At 35.6% G+C, this 13,559-nt stretch overlaps 1 protein-coding gene across 1 annotated transcript in view; it reads right to left on the reverse strand.

Moving 5' to 3' along the window:
• MOSPD2 (motile sperm domain containing 2) overlaps positions 1–13,559 on the reverse strand; it is a 51,053-nt gene that overhangs the window by 34,843 nt on the left and 2,651 nt on the right. The window lies entirely within an intron of this gene.

Raw genomic sequence — 13,559 nt, forward strand, 5'->3', positions numbered from 1 at the left:
TTATTGGAATAATTGTTTCCAATAATAATTTCTCATTATCCACCTATACACATGCTATGTTCTTGCCAACCTCTATACCTGATATTCCTCCTTCCACATCTTGCTCTCACTATTTTTCTGTAACTGAACTTTGCTTGTCTCCTCAACAACCACCTCTGCACGCACATCCAAATTCTACCATTCTGCAAGATTCCTTTCAAATTCTTCCTCTTCCATAAAATTTTCCCTGAGCCCAGAAGTAATTCCTTCCCTCCTGTGAACAGCTATAGGACTTGAACTAAGCCTCTCTTAAGGCACTTAGCACTTTCCCCCTTGAATCAAAGTAACCGGCATGCATGCTATATTTTCCCATATAGAGACCGTAACAGCACAGTCTATCCCCCAAAGCAAATTATAGTAGTGCCAATGAAAAGGCCTTTGGGAAACATTTGCTGACTAAATCTGTTCTTTCTCTATTTTTATTTTCTCGGTTAATGGTACTCTCCACCCTCTCAGGGGCCCACACAAAAAACTTGAGGAAATTCCCTGGCTCCTTCATCTCTAATTTTTTTTTTTTTTTGCATCTAGGTAGCTGCCAAGTTTTATAGATTCTCTCTCCTCTCCATTTTCTCTGCCTTATTTCAGGCCCTCAGAGATAACAGCTGAAAGGGCAGGAAAATATAAAGTGCATTCAGAGAGTGATCTTCCTTGAGTCTCAATTTCCTTATCTTTAAGCTGCTTTAGATAATCACAGGGTTGTGTGAGGATCAGATAAAAATGTATATATGAAACTACTTGCAAGTTTAAAGCACTATAAAATATAAGATTGGCCATAAATCATGCATTTGTAGGGTGTTACCATGGATATGGCTTTCAATATCTGGGCTCTATTTTTTCTAATTTATACATGTATGAGTGGTTCTGTAGTAGGTAAACTTTGGAAAGTTTTTTTATATCTGCTATTTGAAAATTCATTAGTATTCAAAGTACAATTTTTCTTTAATTATAATTTATAAACACAAGTCGGATATAAAAGAGTTTATACTGTTTAGCATCAAGAGGACCCCTTGGAGCACCTGTCTCAAGAAGCACCATCCAGTTTGGCCACTGGACAGTCCTCTCCACTGGACCAATACAGTGTTTTCCTTGAAAGTATAGGCTGACTTCATTTCCAGAACAATTTCTGCCAAACACCCAGTCGGAATAACCATAGTTTACCTGCCAGCTGTTCTTTCAAATAAAAAGGGTGGTCCATGAAAATGAGACTAATTCAGCTGGCAACTCAAACAGGCAGAAGTGTTTAATGCATCCTTTCCAATTTTGTCACACAAAACACTAAAAAGACACATACTCAAGGGTCAAGATTTAATAAAATTTGCTGCTTCATCAGGGGCTTTCTAAAATAAAATTGGCTTGTGGGTTTTTTTGTTTATTGAGAGTGCCGACAGTGAAGACCACAATTACCACTAGCCTTGATTCGGGCTGAGGAGCCAGCAGTTCTACCCACAATTGCTTCTGTGTAATCAGTGCAAATGTCAACACAGTGAAAAAGGCAAATGGCTTCTTAGTATTATTATGAAAATAGTTTTGACCTCACAGACTTCTGAAAAGAGTCCTGGGCATCCTCAAGGGTCAGCAGACTAAACTCTTGAGAACCGCTTACCTAGAACAATATGTAACAAGTGGTAAAAACTCGATAAAGATTAGCCATAATAATAATAAAACATTAATTGTTATTATCATTATTACTACCACTGCTGGTATTACCACTAGGAATACCATAAAAAAGACAGTGCCCATTACTAAGAAATTTAAAGCCAACTACTCTTAGATAGCTCTTATGGATGCAGATCTTTGAAATCAGAAATCTCCATTTATATTAAAATGATTAATTATTGTTATTAATAGAACATGTACTTACATATGAAATGCCTGTTGTTAAACATTTGCCCCATGACAGATAGAAATGAAAAAAGAGAGGGTGGAAAAGACAGAGAAGGAGCGGATTGGGGAGGGGGTCATGTAGGGGAGGAGGGGCAGAGGCAGGAGAAAAGTGAGGGCAGAAGAGGACAAAGAGGACTGAAGAGTGTAGAGGTGGAGAGAGAGACAAGACAGAGAGAGAAACAGAAACTCAACTGAGCATTCAAGGTAAGGAAAACTTGGCCTGGGACCACAAGGCCAAGGGCAACAATAACTGTGCTGCTTTCAGACACAGCCCCCAGACAACTGCACTCTCAAGTGTTAGGGAGTTTTCAGGAAACCAGTCCTTTGGTAAGTCCAGATGTTACAGGAAGAAGCTAAAGATGTACACTCAAAAGGTATCTGAAGATAGCAAAACACGTATGTGCACACGCATCCCCCCCCCCACCACACACACTGACTCAGGACATCATTTTGAAAAACTTGACCTCTCAATGATTAAAGCACAGAGACAATAGATTAGTTTTATACACAGATATGTATGCATATGTATACACTCTATAGTACATTGTCCTTATTACATTCATCTTGCTGTGGACCAGTGGAAATGTCATCACAAACCAACATGAATCCCAAGTGGTGGACTGATTGATTTCTTTACTTCTTTCTTTCTTTCCTTATGTTGTTGTTGAAGAAGATTCGCCTTGGGCTAACATCTGTTGTCAATCTTCCTCTTTTTGTATGTGAGCCACCGCCACAGCATGGCCACTGACAGACAAGTGATGTAGGTCTGTGCCCAGGAACTGAACCCAGGCCACCAAAGTGGAGCGTGCCGAACTTGATCCCTAGGCTACGGGGGCTGGCCCTCAAGTGGTGGATTTTTAAGTCTCATCCTTACATTTCTTCAAAATAGCTCAAAGCTCATTTCAGCCACTGCTTCATTAAGAAACAATGAACTATCAGCACACTTATGGTTCATTGCCTCTTTCTGCTATTTACCTCTTCTTATATGAATTTTGCTCAGTAAATTGGTCTTATATTTATAGATTGTATTGCCACCAAACAAATTATAAATTTCATAATTTGGCAGAGAAAGAACTAAAGATAAATGGCAATAGTGATTCACCTCTGAGACAGACAGTACTGAACGCTCCAGGGTAAAGATGACTTCTCTCTCTCAGCTTTTCAACTCTCACAACCTTCACACTGTCTTTCACATATACACTTTTTAAAAATTTCAAATGTTGCAAGATAAAGAGAATACAGTTCTTACTCATAAAACAGTGAATTCCACTTTCTTTTTCTCTCCTGTACTTGTTGGCTGGTGAAATTACCAACAGGTGAGAAACTGTATTTTAAGGTTAACAAATATGAAAAAATTTCTAGCCAAATTCAGGATACAGGTCAGAATGATGGAATCAGAAGACCCATGCTACTAACTATGTATAGGGAGACTGAGCAAGTCACTCTGGGCCTGATTTTCTTTTCTGTAAAAATGAAGATAAGGTCTCCCTACCCACAGTCTTATGAAGATCAAAGACACTGAAAATTCTAAACATTATACAAATGAATTTTTATTAACATAAGGTAGAATGCTACCCATGAACAGAAGACTAAATTCTAACTGACCTATTAATCAATCAGTTGAGAAAATCTTGGAAGTATATTATAGTTATTATAAATGTGCCTAAAATTCAGATAAAAATTGAAAAAATACAAAAGTATTCTGATAAAGAAAACTAGAGAATAGTCATTAACTGGGTGTTATAATGTTCAAAAGCAGCAAATATACAACCGTAAAACATTATAGTAGTTTAAAACCTCTTAGGATCTCTTACATCTCCAGGACTCTGAGCATTGATCCACTTCAAATCCTAGTAGGGCCCGGGAAGAGCATTTGTACTGGATGAACCACTGCTATTGGCTGGACTGTGTAAATGTCAACAATGGGAGTGATCATGCTGAGGTAACAAAGTATTCCCTTAAGGGCATCCTCTGCTAGTTGGCCACAACCTATCCTGAATCTCCACTTTCCTGTGAAGTTGTTCGGTGATCGATTGAGAGGCAGGTGATCTTTTACAATGGATTAAGCCATTGGCCTACAGCAGTGATTCTCAAACTTCAGCACCTATCAGAATCACTAGGAGGGCTTGTTAAAACAGGGATTACTGGGCCTTACCTCTAGGGTGTCTAATTCATGGGTGGGATCCGAGAATCTGAATTTGTAACAAGTTCCCACAAGATGCTGACGCTGTTGGTCCAGGGACCACACTTTGAGAACCACTGGTCTATTATAGGGGTTGGCAAACTTTTTCTATAAAGGGCCAGATGGTAAATATCTAAATGTTAGACTTTGAAGGCCACATAGGACCTCCGTTGCTGACTCTTCTTTATTTTGTTGTTTGTTTTTTTAGCAACCCTTTAAAAATACAAAAACCATTCTTGGATCAAGGGCTGTACAGAAACAGGACTTCGCTGACCTCTGGTCTGTTGTAGAGAGGGGAGGTGCTGTCTGCCTCACCTCCTATCCTTCAAGAGCTGGATTCATATGTTGGCTATGTGAGGGATATAACATCTTAGATAATATATCTCTCCATTTATCTATTCAGGTCTTCTCTCCACGTTCTCTAATGACATTTTATAATTTTCTCCATAAAAGAAAAAAAGTCATACATTTCTTTTATTAGATTATTAGGCAGTTTAGAGATTTCTGTGTTGCTATCATGAGCCAATAATGACAAGATTGGCAAACCTTATACCTCTTGTTTTCCTTGCCAAATTGATAACTGGGTTATTTTATGTACTGTAGAATTACAGAAATAATAGTAGAGATCATTGTCTTTTTCCTGACTTTATGGGAATTATTTTGAAGTTTCACAATTAAACACATGACATTTACTGTAGGTTTTTAGAAGATACACTTAGAGTTAAGAAAGTTTTCCTTGTTTGCTAAAAGTTTTGTTTGCTTTTCATGAAGTTGAATTATAGCCAGTGTGGTTTCTGTCTCTATTGAAATAAACATTTCCCCTCATTTAATTTTGTTAATGCATATATTTGTATTTGTTTAAACAAATATAGAAAAAGAAACAGAAAACAAATATGGTTACCTAAAGAGGGAAGAGGAGAAGGGAGTAAGAGGCATAAGAGACAAAAGACACTCGTCAATGTTTACCTTTTTATGTAGTTTTGATCGCTGAACTACTGTACCTATTCAAAAATTTCATTGAGAAGCATTTTGTTAATGTGGTAAATTCCTTTGCTGCATTTTCTGATTATGAATCATCTTTGCATTCCTGGGCCTTATGTGTTCATGTGTGTCCTTGTGACGGCAAGGCAGGGAGAGTGGTAGAGATCTATGACCACCAATTCAATTTCTTTAATAGTCATTGATTTATTTAGGTTTTTTACTTTTCATTTAGACAATTTGGGATTACTTTCCTTTTCTCCAGAAAGTTTTCCACTTAATCTGTTTTCTAACTTACTGTGATAAAGCTGATCATTGTATTCTCTTATGATTTTTAAATCTCTACCACATGTATAATTATATCTGCTTTTTGTTCCTAGTGTCTTTGTCTTCTCCCTTTCTTATTAACCACTCATCCTAGATTTGTCTATTTTAACCAGCCCTTTCAAAAACCAGCTTATGTTTATTATATCTACTATCTTTTTTCCCTATACCATGAATATCTGCTCTTATTTCCTTCCTTCTACTTTCTCTGTATTTACTTGTGTTCATTTTGTAGCTCCTTGAATTGAATCTTTAGCTGATTATTTGGGCCTTGTTTTCTCATGAACGAATGTAAGACCATAGATATGTTGTTGCTCAGCTTTAAGTATTTTGTAATTTCCATTGTGATATCCTCTTTAACCCAAGGGTTTTTTAGCAGAAGTAAGAACTGCACACATTGCTGGGAAGTTGTGAACCCCTGGGTTATTTAGAAATGTGTTATTTTAGTTTCCTAACATTTGATTCATTTTTAAGTACCTTGTTTATGTGACTTCTAAGTTAGTTGCTTAATGGTGTGAGAACATGGTCTGTATGATCCAGCTGCTTTGGAATTTCTGAGACTTCCTCTATGACTTAATATGCAGTGAATGTTTGCAAAAGCTCCAAGAGCACAAATAACATATTCTACAGTGTATATTCTCTATTTGTTGGGTAGAAAAGTCTACATACTCATACGTACACACACGGACGTGTATATCTATGATCAACTTCGTTCATTGTGTTAAAAACCTAAAATCTTAAGGATTTCTTGCCTGCTTGTTCTGTGTATTTCTGAAAGAGGTTTGTTAAAATCATTCAACATGTTTGTGGATTTCTCGAGTTTCCCTTGTAATTCTGGGAGCTTTTGCTTTATGTATTTTAAGGTTAGATACTTTTAGATACTTTTTTATGTTGTTAGTTCCTAACTGTTATTCCTTTTTAGGATTCCTTTTATCACTAGTAGTATCACTTTTTAAATGTATTAATGTTTTTTCACGCTAAATAATATTTTGTCTAACAAAAGTGTAGCCATCACAGGATTACTTTTGGTTAGTATTTGTCTTGTATACCTTTTTCCATCTCTTTATTTTTAACCTTTCTACATTAATTTATTTTAGGTTAGTCTCTTGTAGGCAGTATGCAATTAAAATTTTTAAAATCTACTCTGATAATAAATATAAATCTATTCATATTTGTGGTAACTATTGATCAAGTTGGGATTATTTCTGCTGTCTTATTCTGTGTTTTCTAGTTACTATGCTGTTATTTTCCTCCTTTCCTGTTTCCTGCTGGAGAGATGACATTTTCTCATTCCCCTTTTCATTCCTCCACTGGTTTGGAAATTAATTATTTTATTTCTGTCTCTCAGTGGTTACCCTTATTTTAAATATTCACACTTAATCAACAAAATCTACAGTTAATATCTCTATCCTCCTTCTAAACAATACAAGTCCTTATAATGTTTTACCTCCAATTTCCCCATTCCTATTATCATTGTTATTTTTTTTTTTACTATCATCATTAATTTTTTCTTTACTAATTTGCCTATTCTTTCTTTGCTTTTAATTGTTTCTTGATCCTTCTGCTTCCTTCCGGGTTCTATTTATTTATTAGTGAAGTAGTCTAGTAGCTTTTCTTATTAGCGACGGACTGTCAATCTTTACATGCCTGAAAAAATTTTACTTGCACTTTTGACTAAATATTCTAAATGGGCAGTTATTTTCCTTAGCGCTTTTAGAAAATTAATTCACTGTTTCCTGGCATTAACTGTTGCTGATAAGAAATGAAGTATCAATCTGATTTTTGTCCCTTTGTAGATAATCTGTCACTTCTCTCTGGTTGTTAGATTTTTTGTCCTTGGTGTTTTCAGTTTCACTGTGATATGCCTAGGGATTGATTTCTTTTCCTTTATGATGCTCAGATCTTGTTATGCTTCTTTAATCTAAGGATTTGATGTCTTTTATAAATTCCGAAAAACTGTCAACTATTATATCTTCAAATAGCATCGTCTCTATTTTTTCATTCTGGAAGTCCTATTAAATGTATATAGGGTTTCTCATGTCTTTTATTTTCTCTGACGTATTTTTATCTGCTTTTTTTCCTCAAATGATCTGGGTATAGAGTAACTGCTTATGTAAAAACTTAAAAATTGTCTATGAATGTCCTATGTCAGTTGTAAATATATAGCAGTACAAAGGGAAAAGAAAACCTCTGTAAATCATGGCCCAACTAGTAAATACAAAGTAACTAATATCAAAAAAGTTCTATACATATATGCCAAATCTCTATAGTCAACACAAATTCAGCTAAAAATTGTTTGGAGTGAAATGTAGCAATTTTTTTGTCCTCCCATTCCTTACAAAACGGCTGCAGGGGAAAAAAAAACATTTAGTAATTTCTGTGAATTCTACTCCATCTCCTAGCGATCTAATCAAACCAAAATTCTTGTTAGAGATTAAATTTTCAGTAATGAAAAAATCATTCATGTTCTCTACTATCAAGAGGACACAGGGCCGGCCCCGTGGCGTAGCTGTTAAGTGTGCACACTCCACTGCTGGCGGCCCGGGTTCGGATCCCGGGCCCACACCGATGCACTGCTTGTCAGGCCATGCTGTGGTGGTGTCCCATATAAAGCGGAGGAAGATGGGCACAGATGTTAGCTCAGGGCTGGTCTTCCTCAGCAAAAAGAGGAGAATTGGCATGGATGTTAGCTCAGGGTTGATCTTCCTCACAAAAAAAAAAAAAGAAGAAAAGAAAGAGGACACAGATTTGGTAAACAGACCACCCTTCTCATGCAAGCTTTTCAAATGACAATTGATTAAAAACAAATTGACATCCTAGAAGGGACAGTATTCTAGTAACAGACTCTTTAAAGTTGCATATCTCACTAAACATTCAGGATGAGTATATATGAAGGATACGTATCAACAACTTAAAGAGATAAGTCAAAAAAAAATATTTGCCAGGTACTGATAAAAGTTATTACTCAGAATAAAGATTCAAACTAAGCAGGTCTACCAATTCTCTATCCCATCACAAATTCACTATGCGAGTCTCCATGTAAAGTACAATCTTATATTCTCTATAGCAAAGGCTTGATATTTTTAGATATGTAATAAAGACAAAAATTGATAAACTCTTAAGATTTTTTCCTCTTATTCTGATCGCGACAACTTTAAAAGGTTGATCTTGAGAACATTAAAGATGGAGCAGAATTTAAGAAAATGCAAGTGTCTACCTACCTACCTATCTATCTTTTAAAGGCTTCCTCTCTTGGAGATAATACATGACTCATTAGTTATGAGGACTAATTTATGATCACCCACCATATGCTAGCTCAAAAGAGAGCTAGTATTGCAGATGCAAAGATGAATAAAGCCTGAGCTGATCCCTTGGGTGGTTCATAATCTAGAGAGCTTACGTAAAATATCCAACAGTATAGGTACACTTTAAATGTCATTTTCCTTCCACCGTTCCTTTCCAGAGAGGGCAGTTGATAAGGACAAGCCCTGTTTTATGTACCCTTTACCTACAGAGGTTCCTTCCATTAACTGCTGATCTTCTTGTCCTTGAAATTCTCCTCTTTGAGATCATCTAAGATACTAAAGTTTCCTGGTTCTTCTACTTCTCTAACTACTTTGTCTCCTTCAGCCTAATAAAATAAAGGCATTCCTCAAGGCTAATGGCTTAATTAAAAAAAAGAAGACAACAAAATAAAGATTGTCAAAACTAAGAGTTTATCACCAAGACTCCACCAAGGGAAAATCTAAAGGTTATACTTAAGATGAAATGATAATGATCCCAGATACAAGATCTGAAACTCAAAAAGGAATGGTAAAGAGACACTAGTAAATATATGGTAAGTAAACAAACACTAATATCTAAAACAACAACAAATTGAAGGTGGGGTGAATATGGGGAACCAGGCTAGAACTACACAATGACCATTTCTTTCAGGGAATAGAAAAGAGGAAACACTCTTAACTCATTTTATGAAGGCTGCACAATCTTGATGTCAAAAACAAACAAAAAAAGTACAAGAAAGGAAAATTACAGGCTAATTTGTGAATATAGATTCAAAACTCCTAAACAAAATATCAGCTAACTGAATACAGCAATATATTTTAAAAACCTGATTAATATAATCTGCCATATTAACAGATTAAAAGAGAAAAACCAAGTGAACATCTCATCAGATACAATAAATGTGTTCAATAGATGAAGAAAATGTATTTAGTAAAATTCAACCACCAATTTTGCTAGGAACAAAACAACAAACAAAAACCAAAACTAGCAAGAACAGAAGGAAATTTCTTCATTTTGATAAAGGGTATCCTCAGAGATCATACTTAATGGCGACATGTTCAGAGCTATCTTTCTAAGCCCAGGAATAAGTCAAGTAGGCTTTTATCACTGCTTTGATTCAACAGTGTTTAAGGTTCCAGCCAGAGTAAAGTAAAAAGCATTTAAAGTGGTAAGAATTGGAAAATTAGAAAGAAAACTGTCTATTTTAAGGTGATATTATTGTCTACACAGAAATCTCAAACTAATTTAGAGATAAATTATCAAAATTAAAAAGAGTTAGTAAGGTTCCTGGGTTCAATATTAATGTAAAAAAGTCAATTGTACTTTCTATAAACCAGCAACAATCATTTAGAAAAATTCTTCAAAGATATCATTTAAACCACAAAAATAAAACACGTAAAGTGTCTGAGAATAAATTTAACAAAGGTGGGTTAACCTTTATGGAGACAATTATAAATCTTTCAATAAGGAAGAGTTTAGCAGATAGATATACCAGGTTCTCGGATAGGAAGACTCAACCATGACAATGTCAAGTCTCCTAAAATTGATTTTCTGATTTAACACAACTCCACTCAAAATCCCAACAAAGGTTGTTTTCGGTTTCTTTGCAGAAACACGATAAGCTGATCCTATAATTTATGCAGAGGAACAAAGGGCCAAGAACAGCTTGAGGAAGTGATTTTCACAGAATTAGAAACCAAATGGCCCATAAAGATATGAGGAAATGCTTAATCTCACTGGTAATCAGAGAAATGCAAATTAAAACCACAATGAGATATCCCAACACCCCCATCAGATGGGCAAAAATTAAAAAACAAAAACTAACAATGCCAAATTTTAGGGTGTAGAAAAACAAGGACACTCAAAAACTGCTGGTTAAAATGAAAACTGGTACAATCACTTGGGGAAATAGTTTGGGATTACCTAGTAAATTTGAACATGTGCCTATTTTAGAATCCACCCATTTCACTGTTGGGTACAAACTCTAGAGCAGCAGTTCTCAAACTTCTTGGTCTCAGGACCCCTTTTATACTCTTAAAAATAACTGAGGCCTCTAAATAGTTTTTTTGCTTATATGGGTTATATTTATCAATAGTTACTGTGTTAGGTATTAAAACTGAGAATTTTTTTTTTTTTGTGAGGACGATGGGCCCTGAGCTAACATCTGCCAATCCTCCTCTTTTTTTTGCTGAGGAAGACTGGCCCTGGGCTAACATCCACGCCCATTTTCCTCTACTTTTTATGGGACGCCGCCACAGCATGGCAGTGCGTCGGTGAGCCCCCGGGGAACGGAACTGGGGAACCCGGCACCGCCAAGGTGGAGCGCGCACACTTAACCGCCTGTGCCACCGGGCCGGCCCCAAAACTGAGAAAAATTTTGAAACACGAGAACACACAAGCACACATTCTATCAGCCATCAGAGCAATGACATTATCACTCGCCATGTAACCTCTGGAAAATGCCACTGTATGCTTGTGACAGAATGACAGCGAAAAGAAAAATGATGTTTTAGTGTTATTATGCAAACAGTTTTGACCTCTCAAGCTCCTTGAAATGGTTTCAAGGAACTACAGTTCCTGGACAAACTTTGAGAACCACTGCCCTAGAGAAAGTCCAGGCACCAGATACGTATAAGAATGTTAATACCAGCACTGTACATAATAGCAAAACCTAAAAAACAACCCCAAATCCATCAACTGGTATTTTCATTCCATTAACTACTACAGAGCTATAAAAAGGAATCAATTACAGTTATATTTGACAATATGAATGACAGGGAATTCTATTTCTTTGGATGAGTAGTGAGTACATGCGTGTTTATTTTATTCATGTTTTATATATTTTGTACATAAAAGATATTTCAAAATTAAAAAATAAACCAAAACAAAAATTAAAAGACTAGAAAAAATTATTGGATGAGAGAAAATTAATTTAACTTAACAGCAGTGGAAGAAACCACAAAGGGTAATTTTGAATACATTCAAAAAATGAAAAAAGGGAAAGTGACATAAATAAGAAAAGCCCAAACCAATTTTAAAAGCCTACTAATGAAAAAAAATTTTTTTTTACTACAAATGGATATAAACAAATGAAAACAAGTTTACTGTCACTAGTAATCAAATGCAAACTAAAACAACCATCAGTTAAGAAATCATGACACTAAATATGGGTAAGGCTCTGGTGAGACTAACACTTTCATACATGCTGGTGGGAATGAATCTCCGTGCGACTTCTGTAGAGGAAAGTTTAGCACACGTGAAGTGTCTCAAAAATATTCACGCTTAAAAACCAATAATTCTTCTAGACATGAATCTTAAGGAAATAATCTGAACTATTGCACAAAAAAATGTATTAACAAAAAACTGGAATGTCCAAAAAGGGACTATTTAAAATAAAAGAAAATTATCTTTTATTTATAGAACTGAATATTAAATTGTAATGCAAAACGTTGCTTACTTCATAAATATGAAATAAGATGTCAATAAAAAATGTAACACAAAATTACATACAGAATTGTCTTTTAAATGTTTTTTTAAATGTATAGAACAAAAGACCAGAAAAAATGCATCCACTGTTAGCAGAGCTATCTCTGGATGGTGAGTGTATGGAAGATTCTTCAGACTTTTTGGGTATCATCCAAATTCATTTAAATGAATTCATATACTTCTAAAGTCAGAAAACAAACCTAAAATAACAAGACCCACAAACCTCCCAATAGCTTACCCTCCTTAAGGCTCATCAAAGGAGACTTCCTATGGTTTCCTGAACATGCCCCACACCTTCTCACTTCAGTGCCTCAGCTCAGACCGTTTGATCCACCTGGATCACATTCTCTATCTGGCCGAGTTTTACTATCTTCCAAAGTTCATGAGAAACACCACCTTTTCTATGAAGTTTTTTCTAACTCCATGCTAACCCAGTCACCCCAACCAGATGTGATTTTTCCTTGTCTTTGACTCCTACAGAAATGATTTAACAATCTTATTACTCCTGATACAACTTGCCTTAATTTTAATAGTTAGCTCTGTTTTAACGTTTCTCTAGATTCCAGTAGTTAGGAAGGGGCTCTATCCTTCTTCAGCTCTTCTCTAAAATTGACACACTGCTTCCCAGAATTAAGCACATAATGAGTATTTGAGGAACTGAATAAATTATTGTCACAAGGGATTAACCTCTTGCCTTGGGCACAAGAAGGAAGAAGAGATAATGGGAAATGTTTCTCATTTGAGACTCAGTATGGAATTTCTCACAGAAACAATGAGGAAAAAAACACCATTAGTAATGCATAAAACAATTATGGACTTGTATTTTATCCTTTTTGCCAGCTACGAATCTGTCTATAATTCCTACGGAAACAAAAATGTGCTTGGAATTCCCAAGAACCTACCTCCAAAAGAGTTTTTGGAGTACAGCAAGTGCTTAAAGTGATATACTTGCAGATAATAGTATTTTCCTTTAAAAAAATCATGTTTGCTTAAGTCTGCCTTAAGCTTCTTCTGAAACAAAATACTGTTAATGACAATAGAAAGGGTGAAATGAAAGAAGAAAGTGGGTGTTCCTGAGTTAATTTCTAAATACCTGAGTTAACTTCTAAAAAGTAAACTTGAAAGAGAGAACACAGGCAAATCAAAAAACCCTTTTTACCACTTTCCTACTCTACCCTTACCTGAGGCTATATTTCAGGAAACAACTGAAACTTTAAGGGGAGAAAGTCTTCAAAGGTTTTTATTTTCCTTTCCCATGCACGGCGTTAAATTAATATTTACAACAGCTGTGCAGATAACCCACCCATGTGCGTTCACACATACCCAAGTGTGTATATTTAAGGACAAAACCCTCCCTATACTTAATACCATACAGTGCTTT

The sequence above is a fragment of the Ceratotherium simum genome, chromosome X (assembly GCF_057802395.1).
Source record: "Ceratotherium simum simum isolate JZ-2026a chromosome X, ASM5780239v1, whole genome shotgun sequence".
NCBI lineage: Eukaryota > Metazoa > Chordata > Mammalia > Perissodactyla > Rhinocerotidae > Ceratotherium > Ceratotherium simum.